At 39.3% G+C, this 14,050-nt stretch overlaps 1 long non-coding RNA gene across 1 annotated transcript in view; it reads right to left on the bottom strand.

The window, feature by feature from the left end:
* Positions 1-14,050, bottom strand: part of LOC130849241 (uncharacterized) — a 116,991-nt gene that overhangs the window by 13,393 nt on the left and 89,548 nt on the right. Inside the window, exon 3 of the long non-coding RNA XR_009052706.1 lies at positions 4,451-4,670. This is a non-coding gene — a long non-coding RNA (uncharacterized LOC130849241). The remainder of the gene's footprint in view (positions 1-4,450; positions 4,671-14,050) is intronic.

Below are 14,050 nucleotides of genomic sequence, written 5' to 3'. Positions count from 1 at the left end.
ACCTCACACTCTTCATTTTCACCATTTTGCTTCCAAGAAATGATCAAGGGCAAGAAATTTGGCAAAAGAGAAACATGCTATGAAAAGAAAATGAAAATCACCTAATCATATTTAAACAGAGGAGCATTATCAGCTCTTTCTTTTTTCCCAGAGTTAAATGAACTCTAGGTGGGGAATGTATATGAAGTAACATGAGGATTAGCTATGAGGAAGAATTTAATAACAGATACAGTGTTTTAGCCACTAATGGGATTATGAGGGACACCTTTGGAACATAGCTTTAAGATGTGATTAAATCCTGACATCAAACCTTCCATGATGCCAGGAAAAGTTGAATAAGAATCTGTGTGAAGACAAAGGGATGGATGTTAATTTAAAGTTCCTAGTTGTCATCCTTGATCTTTATGGAATTATCTTTTTAAATTATAAAGGATATGTTTTTACACATTTTTTAAAATTCAGAAGTGAATAATATAGGAAATATTCCATGAACTCCACTCAGAAGTGCCTTACCCAGAGATAATCAGTTAACAATTTGACATTGTGCCTTCTACACTGTATTTATTTTACCTAAATGTGATCATTCTCTACATACTGTTCTCTAACCATTTTTTCCACTCCATATGATAGACAGCGCTTTAGGTGAAAAGATAAATCTACCTTTTTCTTTTCAATAGTGGACATACAACAATTATTTTCTTTTTATTGAAGAATTTAACACTGTAATATTTTCAGAAGAAAGACAGATTGTTTCACCAATTTCTTTTAATTCTCCTGTCCAGTTTCAGCCACCCACAGAGTTTTAGTTGTTCCTACTTTATAGGTGTGAAAATAGTCATTTCTTTCTTCCCCAGAAGCTTTGGTCATTTAGTCTACTAATTCTGTGTATGTAAGAAATATTGATATGAAATAGGTATTCATTCCTAGAACAAAAAATTCTCCAGGTAAATGTTATGGTATCTTCTGTTTCACGCAGAACTTGTGAAAAATAAAAATTTTAGTGCATGAGATTCAAAACTAATATCCCATGACCAGAGAAGTGACCACAATCTCACATCATGACAGTACTTAGTGGGGCATCAATGCATTTTTTAAATGGGGGAGAGCAAGATCAGATAATTGATATAGGAAGATCTCACTAGCTAAAGATAATGGTTTAGAAAGGGGAAAATCCAGGGGCAAGGAGACCAAGTTACTCATGAATGACAAGTTTTTATTAAGGTATTATAAGTGAAAAACCAGCCCAAACTGACCCTATCCTGTTCCTAACTGGAACTAAGTTGTTTTTCAGAGACAACAGAGCAAAACCAAATCATGTAGCCAACAAATGCACAGGGGAGAAAATTTTGTCTTTAACACCAGGAACCAAAGTTTCACCCCCACCATGGAACCAGAAGACCCGGACGTGACCAGAACCCAAATGCCAGAACCATTTCAGAAGTGAAGGGTTCATTGTCCAGGAAGGTCCGGTGCTGAATCCTCTTTAGCATATCTTACAATACATGGCCAAGCCCCAAATCCCTCCAGTTGAAACCTGCCCTGCCAGTGCTTCCACGTAGCAACCCATCCTTCCTTCACTCATAGAAATTTGACTGAACCCCAGATCAGGAAAAGAGATTGAGAGCCTTGCCTCCTGTCTCCTTACAGTCGACTTCTCACAAAAGCTTTTTCTTTTCTCAACAGTCGGCATCATAGTATTGGCTTCTATGTGCATCGGGCAGAGAGCCCCTTGCTTAGTAACAGTATTAAGTGTTATTCCTTATGCATACTTTACCTTTATTTTATTTTTTAAAAATAGTACTTTACTTACTTTATTAAGATATTAAGTATCGTTGGGGCAAGTTGATTCTGAGCCTTGATATAATCACTGCTGACAGAAGTATTGTAGGGGAGCAAAACCTGACACCCCCAAATGTCTCTCTGGTACGTGGATTATTTCAAAAACTGAAAACAATCAAGGCCCAAAAGATTCAGGAAGAAACTCTGACCTTCCCCCTTCAAACTGCCTGAAGATAGTAGATAGAGGCCTTGTTCCGGGAAGGGAGCTGTCACAGTAGATAATCATAGTATGAACTACATTTGTAAACAAGGATGAACCTAGCAAAGTCTGTCTGTTAAAATTCCTCTCTGTGTCCCATTGTCTCTGCATGGCCCAGCAAACATTTGTTTACCAAACATTTGCTTTTCCATCCCCATGTCAATTGCCTCCCTCCTCTGTGAAGTCCCAGACTCCTACCCCCAACATCTTCTTTTGTCTTTAGCTGAAGATGATATTTAATGTGAGGGTCTCAGCCTTTATAGCGAGTTATTCCGGTTTTTCTGGGTCTCTCCCATGTATACGTGTTTTTAAACTTCTGTGTGATATTCTCCTGTTAATCCATCTCATGTCAATTTAATTCTTAGACCAGCCATAAGAACCTAGAAGGGAGAGGAAAATTTCTTCCTCCCCAACAGTATAAATACAAACTCGGCCTCTCCTTCTAAAATGTCCCTTGCCCTCAGTAAATTACCAAAGACACCAACCTCCATTTCCAAGAGGGCTTAATTACATGGCCATAGGCTGGAAGCCTGTTCCTTGCCACATGAACCTCTCTCTCCATAAGCTGCTTGAGTGTCCTTATGACACGGAAGCCAGCTTCCTCCAGAGCAAGCAATCCAAGAGACAGGGCAAGAAGGAAGCCATGTGCTTTACCATCTGGTCTCAGAAGTCACACAATGTCACACATACCTTATTCCTTTCATTAGAAATAAGTCAGTTAGTCCATCCCACACTCAATGCAAGAGGAATTAAGTGCCATCTCTTGAAGAGAGGAATGTCAAAAAAGAATTTTTGGACGTATTTTAAAACCCCCACAAGGAGTCTAGTTTCAAATCCAGATTGATACATATGAGAGCCAGAGGCTTAGAGGACTGTGAGACGTAATTCTCCAGGAATTCACAAAAGCAAATGGGAGTTCTTCAGACTTTCACAGTCCATAAAACTGAGAGGATTCAGTTTAGTTTAATCTAGACATCTTAGAGGCAGGGAGGCCAGATGATGTTTCAGTTATACTATTAACCTCCCCATGTTATCAAATGTGTTACTAAGAGCATGAGATCTAATTCTTTCCTGTTAGTCCTCAAAAATTATGAAAACATCAAAGTATTTCATTATTTCCATGTATCCCAATAATAAATTCCAACTGAAATCTGGCATCTCTGTTAGCACTCAGGAAGTGTTCTGCTCTTTTTGGGCAGGATTAGACATATGTTAGTTGGAGAAGGTGAACTTCTAAAATGAGCTTTCGAGTGCCCGGATCCCCTTTTCTCTTCAGGCTTTTTTCAAAGGCAAATTTAGCTTATGTGTGTGTGTGCATGTGTGTGCATGTGCGTGTGCGTGTGCGTGCGCGTGTGTGTGTGTGTTTGAGATTAGGCTGAGAAATTATACTGTTTAACCAGTTTATTATACCAGTTGGACACTGTAGGGTATAGGCAGGAATAAATTTTACTTTTTATCACCACTGCCCCCCTTTAAATGCTCCATTACTAATTCATTTACCCTCCCTTCAGTGAAATCTCAATCAGATCTCAAAGCATTTCCAATCATCCTCAGGTAATAAAATATTACTCTATTTCATCTACTCTAAGATGAACATATTTTTCCATTTTAATATCTCATCTCTGAATCTCAGGGTCATCTTGTAGTCATAATTGGAAGGGATTTCTTTCCCTAAGTGTTATATAATATAATGGAACATCTTATAATCAATAGCATCTCAGACTCAATGAAATGTAATAATCTCTTTTTCCAGGTATTACAAAATCTAGTCAGTATAATAATCAAAACCCTATTCTCATCAAATTTGAAACTTCTCTCTTCTCTGATCTCTAGCCTACTTCAGGCTTGGAAGCCTATAATGAAAAAAGATAGGGATTGCTCGAGGCATCTCCAGCTCTTACTCTACCTTCTCCTTGACTCTCTAGCTGATGCTTAGAGACCTTTCAGGGATTGGAGTGAGGAGATTGAAAAGAAGTAAAAGTAAATAAAGTATTATTTCACAGTACAGTTATCCTCTGGTATAGGTATTCTCTCCCTCTGTGTGGGATGTTCTAAATGTCAATTCTTTCTTTCTTGGAGTGGTTTTGTGGCTTTTTCAGAGACAACTTCCATCACTGGGGATCTCTCGCCTACAGTTCCTTTGACGTACACGATGCCTCCTCCAGCTGGCTTCTTACAACTTCCCCTTTAACCACTGGTTTTTGTGGCCCACCCCTCCACTGGATTAACTCCTCTTGCGTGGAGTCCCATTCAAAACAACTCAATACATTCTGACCTTGGGGGCCTAATGGGTTCATGGGAAATTCAAACATCCTTTGTCACACCAGATGCTAGAAGTTGTGGTGGATTCCAACAGAGCCCTTTTCCCTCACTGTGCTCCAAGTCAGCGGAGCTCAGGCCACCGACTCTCACCTTTAGACTTCATAGTTGTGAGTCAGATGCCAGTCCTTATATCCCTCCAATGTCAGGGAACATGTGAAAAACTCTCCAACTGGTTCTCCGGAAGCATCATCACTGAGTCTGAGAACAGTAACTCATTAATTGCCTCTTGGAATGGTCAGTCGTAGGCAACTTCACTTCTGTTTCAGGTTTCATCATCAACTTTAAGATGAGCACATTCACACATAAAATGCTAAAAAAGAAAAAAGGTTTTTTTATTTTTTTCCACATTATAGGGCTTTTTATCTTCTATTTAATGTCACTTCACATATATAAAAATTTAATTTTTTTAGCATGAATTTTACCATTATCTTTATAGTATGCATAGCTAGTTTTATTTTTTTATTGAAGTATAGTTAATTTACAATTTGTGTTAATTTCAAATGGACAGCAAGGTGATTCAGTTATACATATATATATATGTAAAGTTTTATTTATTAAATCAATTCATTCTCTACTTTTTCCCCCAAAATGCTGAGAAATAACTCACAATAAAAGATATAACAATAGGCTGAGATATAGCTACTGTGTCCTTTATGCTGGGTCCTTTATGTTACTGTTGATACATTGAGAAGGACAGAACATCACCAATGTAGTATGCATGCCAAGAATGCATAAACCAAATTTAATCATGAGGAAGAGCAGACAAAGACTCAGAATATAGAAATCAAATCAAACTATCAGCTTTCCTACTGACAAAGATAATTTGGGGAATGCAGAGGCCAAATGCTAATCCTTCCTAAAACCTGGCTCCTGAATTAATCAGACTTAACCCCAGTCCCTCCCCTCAGTACATGCATAAACCATAGACCTCTTAATTCAGGAAATGATGTCTCCCCCATTCAGCTTGTCAAATGGAGGAAAGGGGACTAGAATACCCTGGCTCTGGGGTAGGCACATTGAAAAGAGAAAAGAACCCAGAAGAGGCTAACATACACAAGTCCACAGGGTCCCCACACAGCACAAATGGTAACTTTGCAGATAGAGATACCTTCTCTAGGTGGATCCAGACCCTCTGGCATAGGGCTTAGACTCCACAAAATCTTTATGGAATTAATCCTTCTTCCAGGTAAACCTTATTCTCTTCCAGGGCACAAGGCCTGAAAGTTCAGCTGAGTTTCAGTCCCCTGCTCACCACTGGCACAGACAGGCAGACCTGTGCAGGTTGCCCTGCATGCCTAATTCTTTCTCTCAGTCTCACTGAAGGTTTGAGAAGGACAGAATGTAGGGTGGAAATTCCCTTTCATTTTCTAACACACAGTTGAAATTTCTCTTTTAGTGGCCTATGTATGGATTCTGGGAAGAAGAGAAAATGGTCCCCTCTATATAAGGGATGTTGATACATTAAAGATACCAATTTATCTCCCATGATACAGTTTATTATTTTTTCTTCTTCTTCTTCTGAACTCCCTAGTCATTTAGGTTTAGGTGTATCTGTGGTATGTAAATAGCAATATTTAGATTTTGTAATTAGGGCCCAACCCAGGAATTTTGTCTTATAACAGAGATATTTGTAGCATTCATATTAATTACTCTAAGTATTATGTCTGATATGACTACTATCATTTTATATGCTTTCTATTTTTATACACCTTCCTATTTCCCTTCTTCATAATTCTATCTCTTGCTGCATTGATTTTTATTAGCTTTTTCTTCTTTTCTAGTGATTTACTAGTCATACATCCTATTTATCCTATTGTCATCTTTACATAATAATTATTATAGTAAATATATTTGAGCCCCTATTTCTAGATCAACATCAGTAATGATTTCTAGGGTTTCCTTGGTGACATAGTGGTTAAGAATCCACCTGCCAATGCAGGGGACATGGGTTCTATCCCTGGTCCAGGAAGATCCCACATGCTGTGGAGCAACTAAGCCTGTGCACCACAACTACTGAGCCTGTGCTCTAGGGCCCATGAGCCACAACTATTGAGCCCACGTGCTACAACTACTGAAGCCTGTGTGCCTAGAGCCCATGCTCTGCAGTAAGAGAAGCCCATACATTGCAAAGAAGAGTAGCTCCTACTCTCTGCAACTAGCGAAATCCCACGTGCAGCAAGGGAGACCCAATGCTGCCAAAAATAAATAAGTAAGTAAATAAATAAATAATTTTTAAATAATAATAATGATTTCTATCTGTGAAATATGAAAAACCTCCCCTCTGCCTATCTTATAAACTTTAACTGAGCTTTTTGGTGCAAATTATTCTATTTCTTCTTACCTTGTGTAGTGTATTTTCTAAGAAATAATATTTTCATTTTTACTGTTTTATAATCTTAGTAACAACCCTAAAACGTACTTGCCTCTCTGCTTGTTGATTTTCATTTTACATAGTTCTTCCCTTTTTTGAGCTTTTAGTTTTGATTCACTTCTCAGCCTACTGAACAAAAACAATACTTGCTAATTCAGGATGCAATTGTTGGGACCCAGGGTAGGCCACCCCCAAATATGTCTTAATGGCATAATGATTATTTTGAGTTAAAGTTACTTAAGAAATAGCCAATGCAAGAGGGACAATCTGATCCTCCTCTCTGCCTCCCTGAAAGCAGGAAATAAATTTCTCATGTGAGAGGTGCCCTTCCTGTACCAAGTGGTAGAAAGACATCCTTATCACCAGAGGTAGGGAATTCAGGGCCAAGAGGTCTCTATAAAAACCCTTGTTACCTCTTTACTAATTTACTATTCACACCAAACACTGCTGAAATTTCTTACTAATTAAGTGCACAAATCTAAGTTTCTTTGCCCTGTCAATTTTTGTCAAATTTACTGTTTCTTTGTCAAAAAAAATATATATTAATATATATTAATATGTGTGTGTGTGTGTATAAAAGCTGCCTACTTTGGCCACTCTTTAGGTCGCATTTCTATGAGACCTTTGTGCACACAAATTAAATTTTCTTTTTCTTCTCTTAATCTGTCTCGTGTTAATTTTAGTATTAGTCCAACCAGAAGAATTCAAGAAGAGTAAATGGGAAAATTCCCTCCTCGCTGATAATATGTTATTGCCTCTACTCACGTTATTTTTCTAGCCTTCAATGCCATCTATTTGATGATAGCCAGCTTCCTATTCTGTGTTCTCAAGACACATCCATTGTGCATACTTCTGCTATGGAACTTATTTCATTCTGTGCATGCATTACTGGAACGTAAGCTCCTTGAGAGCAATTTCTTTCTCTGTTGTCTCTGCTTTCTTTCCAGTGTGCTGCAAAAAGCACAGAAGGTACAAAATAGAGACTAGTCATTGTTGAAAGAAGCAAATCATTAGCTGAATTATTTAATATATGATCATTGAGAACAGTGCAGTACTTCCGTGTATTGTGCTGTAGTGCTGAATTTGTGGACAGAAACACAGATGAAAAAAGGGTGAATGACGGCAGAGTTGGAGATACCAACCCCTTCAAGGAGCCATTCATCTGAGAGTCAAAGCCACACTCTCGTGCAATACAGTCAAGAAGAAGGCTGAGTGTCAAACTTGCTACGCCCACTCTTAAATGGGAGGAGAATGGAGTGAAGAGGAGAAGTAGGCAGAAGGGTGAATCAACATCACCGAAACTTTAGGACAGAGTCCAAGACCACAAAAGTGGTCAACAGTAACTAATAATGAAGGATGAAGGATGAGATCAGAAGCAAGGTCATTAGAAGCTGTTGATCTTGTTTCCCACCTTTTTTTTTTTTACATGGTTGTCTTCTCTGTGCTTTTCAGTTTTAATTTAAAACTGTGAATACTTAGACAAATAAAAGTTCTAACCAGTCTAGGTATTTGCTGAGATAGGCCAATTAGCACACTTGAAAATTCAGTACAGTGACATGCATGGTAAAAAGGATTTTTAAAATTAATCTGGCATTTCAATCCCTCTCCATTTCAATCCCCTAAAAATTGCTTTAATAGATTAAATAAATAAATTCATATTTCTTATAGGGTAAAATTCTCATCTTTAAGGGTAAACAGTCTAGTCATCAAGGAAAAAAAAATACCAGATAAATATCACAGGGGAGTTCTTCACCTACTTATGTTTAACCACAGCCTACTGCTTCAGGAAAAGACTGCTGCGGATTTAGAAAACCCCATGAAATAAATCACACTGTAGCCATATGTGAGGCTATATATATATATATATACACACACACACATACACATATATATACAAATACATATATACATATATATCACTTGAGTATATCCTAAATTGTAGAGACACATGATGAAAGGGAGTCTACTCTTGGTGCAAAAACTGATTATTTGGCAAATTTTCAAGGGCAAGATGACAAATTACTTTCTACAATGAGATATATTTAAACTTATTGTTTTATCACTTAGTAGCTTCTCAAAGTTGTATCAATTTTCTCTAAAATATTTGTACTCAGAAGTTCTTCAGTATCACAGATTACACTAGATGTTTCTGAACAAAGACCTTTTCCAAGTGAGAAAACTACAGCTCTAGAAGGAAATTTGTAACTTACTGCCAAAACGATATGATTATCAGTTTATTTGTTGAAACAAACAAGTATCAAAAACTTACCATATTAAAGTAGTGTACATCATTGTTTCGCAAACCATCTATGGTAGAGGACCATTTTTTTCCCCCAATCCATCATGATTTTTGAAAAATATAATAAGAATAAATTGCTAAACAAAGTAACACCAAAAAGGAAGCTCAACTTTTTATTATTAAATTCCACAGAATATAATTACATTCTCAAATTACCTTTATAATGTTCTGAATATTTACTCTCAGTTCCTATTCTTATGTTTGCCACACCCCCTATCCTGTTCCTTAGGCAGGGCTAGGGGTAAGATGAGAATATGTTTAGTGCTTTAACTAACTTAGGCATTTGTATCTCAGCTCAATGGAGGCTTTCATTCGTATAGTCAAAAGAAATTCAAAAATACTCCTCCCATTGGCACAACCAAGAGCACACCAATTACAGAAGAAAACAAACACATAAAAAGAAAACTTGTGTAGAAAGACTACACAAGTAGGCTTCTATAAGTTTATGCACTATACATATCACAGGATCAGTGAAAAAACTTTCAGGCATTCCCAGGACTTACAAAAATTTTTGAGAGCTTAAAATATATATATTGGCTCAAAAAAATAAACACAGAAAGTAAAATTAACAAATGTTAAAGTCTAAAAAAATACAGTATGATTATTAAATTAATGATTAATTATCAGTTAATTAACAGATTATTAGTAATTATTAAATTTAGTGTTCATAAAATATCATCATATTTGAAAACTCTTTTTAAGTTATATTTTATCACTTTCCAATATCAGCAAGAAATCATAGCTCGTGGCATTTTAAGGGAGTTATTTGCAGCTAAGCTATTTAAAGAGAAAAAAAAAATCCTTTCAAAAAATATTTAGCCAAAAAAAGTTTGTATGGGTTATGAAGACATTTTAATAAATCTGAAACAACATAGGACCTCCAAAATCTTTTTAAAAACCCCTAAAGTATAAACACACTGACTTTATTAAGTGAATGAATGAATTTAGAAAACACAGTTTGGAAAGACTGGAAGAGAAGCAATAAGACATTGTTACATTGTATAGGGCTTGATGCAGAGAGCAACATTTATAAGCAGAGAATGGAGACAAGGCTGGAATGCATGAAATCAAACATCTGCCACATCCACAGTAGGAAACATCGCAGGAAAACAGAATCAGCAGACACCAAATGAGGCAAAGAAGAAAAGGACCATAGGTTAAATCAGACCAGGCGGGAGATTATTTCCCTAACCACACTGAAGGCAGTTCCTCCCAAACATTCAGAGACAGAAAATTGGGAGTTTATAAAATTTCATGAATAATTTTCATTTTTGTTAACTTCACTTATTAGGGTACTTCTAAATATACAAGAGTTTTAAATTTCATGCTGTGAATCTAATTTTTTCAAACAAATCCTTTTTCACTTTTGTAAAATACAAAGTTAATGGGCCTTTCCAGGTATGGTTATCATCTTAGTCCATTTAGGCTGCTATAACAAAATACCACAGACTGGGCAGCTTATAAACAACAGAATTTTATTGCTCATAGTGTTGGAGACACCCCGAGATCAGGGTGACAACATGGTCAGATAAGGGCCCACTTCCAGGGTGCAGACATATGATTGCATCCTCACATGATGGAAGGGGCAAGCTAGCTTTCCAGGGCCTCTTTTATAAAGGCACTAAAACCATTTTTGAGGGCTCTGCCCTCAGGACAAAGGCCCCTATTTTCTAATACTATCATCTTGGGCATTAGGTTTTCAACACAGGAATTTGTGGGGGATGGGGCACAAACATTCAATTCAGACCTCAGCAGTTACGAACAGACATATAGACTGGAAATATCCCGTGTCTTAGAGCATTTACACAGTGCTTGCTTTCTTTCTTTTAAATTAGGCATTACTTTCACTGGAATTTGCTTTTTTTCTTTTTTATTAAGGCATGTACAATAAATAGTACAAATATTAATAGCATAACATTAATATTCACCAACAGATCATATCACAGAATAGTTGCACCACTTCAGATGGCTCCCTCCCAGTCAATACAGCCCCAAAGGTAATCACTATGCTGACTTCTATCACCATTGATTAATTTTTCCTTTATTGAGCTTAATATATAAATGGAATCATACACTATGAACATTTTTTGTTCCAGGCTTCTTTTGCTCAACATTATGCCTATAAAATTCATCTGCCTTGTCATTTAGTAGCTATACAGGTTTCTTCCACCACCAAAAGCACAGCGTTTCTTGTGGTGGCTCAAACCCTAAGCAGCATCTGAACAGGAAGGGGAACAGCCATTACTGACAATTGTACAAACAACCTATTAGAGGTAGAGCAGGTTTCTGATGGTGGCCAGACACCACACTTCATGCCCCTACCCTTGCTGAATACCCACACCAGCCCCTCATGCTCCAGCACTGCTCCCCACTGGGGCAAAGGATGCCAGTGCTGGAAAGGGGAAGAGCACCTGCTTGAACCCAACCCTCAAGCTTCTGTTTCAGCAACTTGGGACTTGACCCCACCCCTAACAGAGCAGTGACAGGCACTGAGCAGAGGGGAATCCCCACCTCACACCTGACACAGCCCTAGCCCCTCCTTCTCCAGCCCCACCTCGTATCAAATGGATACCTGCCACACATCATGAGGAAAGATGTGACTTGTGTTCATATAAAATCTAGCTCTCTCACCAAAGCCACCAGGACCACACACATTGTATACGGACACCGTTTCAAGACTACTATAGATAACTGTTTAACGTAAGCAAAATGAGGAGACAGAAGAATTTGTCTCAACTGAGAGAGCAAGAGGAAACCCCTGAAAAAACACCTAATGAAACAGAAAGAAATAATTTACTAGATAAAGAATTCAAAGCATTAGTAATAAGGATGCTAACTAAATTAGGGAAAAGAATAGATGAAAACAGTGAGGATTTTAATAAGAAATCAGAAAATTTTAAAAGAACCAGTTAGAGAGGAGGTGGACAAGATGGCAGAGTAGGAAGACCCAGAGTTCGTGTCTCCTCACAACTAGGGCAATTACTAGGTGCTGGTGGAAGTCCTTAGACACCTAAGGGAATGGGAGGAATCCCTGTGTGACCAGGTAGGACGTGGGAGGGAAGGACAGAGGGAAGAAAAGTGGAGGTGGGACAGGACCAGCACCCCTGAGGAGAGGCTGGGGGAAAGGAGAGGTTCCCGTGCTTGGAGGGGCCCACCTACAGTGCAGGGATTAGTGGTGATGGAGAGAGACCTTCAGGGAATCATGGGGGCAGAGGGGAGTAAGGAAGCATCCTTCCCACCCACTCAGGCCCCCACGGGCCTGCTGGGGTCCCAGGACTGAACCCCTACTCCCCTGGAGCCCCCTCATGGCAAGGAGACCAGTAGGGACAGAGAGGGACCTCCAGGGGATCAGGGGATCAGAGGGGAATGAAGCCAGCATCTCCACTGCCCACTTGGGCCCCAGCAAGCCTGCTGGGGACCCAGGCTTGAAACTTCACACCCCTGGGCCCTCTCCATCTGTGCAGGTCCTGGACCTGAGCCACACCCCCCAACCAGGCCTATTCCAGCCATGTGGTTCCCAGACCTGACTCAACACACCCCTGCCAAGGCCTCGTCCAGCCACGCAAGTCCTGGGCCTCAGCGCCCCCTCCCCAAGGCCTATTTTGGCCACATGAGTCCTGGGCCTGATTTCCTCCCCACTGACAACACCCTTCCCAGCTGCATGGGTCCTAGGCATGAAGCAACCCCACCAAGGCCTATTCTAGCTGTGTGGGTCCCAGGCCTGAGTCTCCACGCCCCCACCAAGGCCTTTTCTGGCTGCATTGGTCCTGAGCCCAAGCCCCACCTCTGCCAAAGCCTCCACTGACAGTATGGGTCCTGTTGGGCTGAGTGCCGCCCCTAACAGGGCCCCCTCTGGCAACACAGGACCAGGCAGGTCGAGCACCATATCCCTCCAAGGCCTCCTCCACTTGCACCGGCCCCTGCAGGCATGCTGCTGGAGGCCTGTGCCCCAGGAAGCCTGCAACACCATGTGTCCTCTGGGCCAGCTCCCAGAAATGTCACTGGTGAGAGGAACACACACAGAGGTGGAGCTGACACAGCTAGACCAGAGACCTATATAGAGGTCTTGAAGGCCTATTAGGAAGGTGGGAGTGGGATGTAACTCACCGTGGGGAGAAAGGACACTGATAGAGGAAGCACCAGGGAATATTTTTTTTTAATTTTCTTCATTTTTACATTTTTTTTTTTTTTGGCTGTTGTGCTTCTTTTGTTTTGTTGTTACTGTTTCATTTTTATTGTCATTTTTTTCTAATATATTTTTTACTTTTTAATTGCATTTTATTTTTTATTCTTTGTTATTGTTCCGCTCTTTTCTGTTTGCTCCTTTTTTTTTTTTTTTTTTTGCTACACTGCACAGCTTGTGGGATCTCGGTTCCCAGGCCAGGGGGTTGGTCCTGAACTCCTGTGGCTGGAGCACAAATTCCAAGCTTCTGAATTAGCAGACAACATCAGATACCAGGGAATATTAATCAGAGTGAGGTCCCCCAGAGGTCCTCATAGCAGCACCAAGACTCAGCTCCACCCAACAGTCTACAAACTCCACTGCTGGATGCCTCAGGCTAAGCAACCAGCAAGACAGAAACACAGCCCCACCCATCAAAAAAGTGAGATGACAAGAAGAAAAATGTTACAGATGAAGGAGCAAGCTAAAAACATACAAGATCAAAGAAATGAAGAGGAAAGAGGCAACCTACCTGAAAAAGAATTCAGAGTAATGATAGTAAAGATGATCCAAAATCTCAAAAATAGAATGGAGGCATGGATTGAGAAAATACAAGAAATGTTTTACAAGGACCTAGAAGAAGTAAAAAACAAACAAACAGAGAAGAACAACACAATAACTGAAGTGAAAAATACACTAGAAGGAATCAATAATAGAATAACTGAGACAGAAGAATGAATAAGTGAGATGGAAGATAGAATGGTGGCAAGAACTACCAAGGAGCAGAATAAAGAAAAAGAAATGAGGACAGTCTCACAGACCTCTGGGACAACATTAAGTGCACCAGCACTCAAATTA

Source organism: Hippopotamus amphibius, chromosome 3 (assembly GCF_030028045.1).
Source record: "Hippopotamus amphibius kiboko isolate mHipAmp2 chromosome 3, mHipAmp2.hap2, whole genome shotgun sequence".
Lineage (NCBI taxonomy): Eukaryota > Metazoa > Chordata > Mammalia > Artiodactyla > Hippopotamidae > Hippopotamus > Hippopotamus amphibius.
The sequence above is the reverse complement of the archived record's forward strand: the minus strand, read 5'-3'. Positions and strand labels throughout refer to the sequence as shown.